We start from the raw sequence: 988 nt of genomic DNA, 5'->3' as shown, positions 1-988 counted from the left end.
AAGCAAAGATGGTGGCCATAGCTATGCAAGGCCCCATTTTTTAATATGCATTGTGATGCATAGCTTCTATTGTATTGTATTTGTATTTATTTGTCTTGTATGCCACCCACTCCCAAAGGACTCCGGATGGCTCACAATAGACAAGGGAAGGGGGAAGACTAGACAAAGACAACACTTTAAAAACAAAACCGCAACATTCACAATTTCCGCGGGGCTGGATGTTTCACAGGCCCACCGGCCTGCTGGAGCAGCCAGAACTTGGTGGCTTTGCGGAAAGCCGGGAGGGTCGTAAGGGTCCGGATCTCGACAGGGAGATCATTCCAGAGGGCTGGAGCTGCAACAGAGAAGGCTCTCCCCTGGGGGGTCGCCAGCCGACATTGGCTGGCGGATGGAATCCGGAGGAGACATAACCTGTGAGATCTGATCGGTCTATGGGAGGTAATTGGTAGGAGGCGGTCTCTCAGGTACCCAGGTCCGATGCCATGTAGGGCTTTATAGGTAGCGACCAGCACCTTGAAGCGGATTCGGAGACTAATGGGTAGCCAGTGCAGCTCACGGAGGATAGGTGTGACGTGGGTCTGGGTGCACCCACAATCACTCGCGCGGCTGCGTTCTGGACTAACTGAAGTCTTCGAACACTCTTCAAGGGCAGCCCCATGCAGAGCGCATTACAATAATCCAGTCTTGAGGTCACAAGGGCATGAGTGACTGTCTGAAGTGCCTCCCGATCCAGGTAGGGCAGTCTCAATGCAGATTGCCCTCCCTCCCTCTCCCCCTTTCCACAATTCTCATGCAGCAAATCTCTGTCAGTGCTGGCATTTATTGGATCTAACTATACTGGATATACGTTTTTTTTTCTCAAAAGGTGAAACAATGTTTACTGTGCAAGGTTTTTTTTTTAAAGTAAACATATTAGGCTAAACATTGACAGAGGGGCTGGTGTTACGGAGCACAATTCAAGCCAGTCTGTTTCTTCTCCTTTCTTTTC

The sequence above is a fragment of the Thamnophis sirtalis genome, unplaced genomic scaffold (assembly GCF_051295495.1).
Source record: "Thamnophis sirtalis isolate CommonGarterSnake01/CBP01778 unplaced genomic scaffold, rThaSir2_p1.2 scaffold_10, whole genome shotgun sequence".
In the NCBI taxonomy this organism is placed as follows: domain Eukaryota; kingdom Metazoa; phylum Chordata; class Lepidosauria; order Squamata; family Natricidae; genus Thamnophis; species Thamnophis sirtalis.
This window is presented reverse-complemented; position numbering follows the sequence as displayed.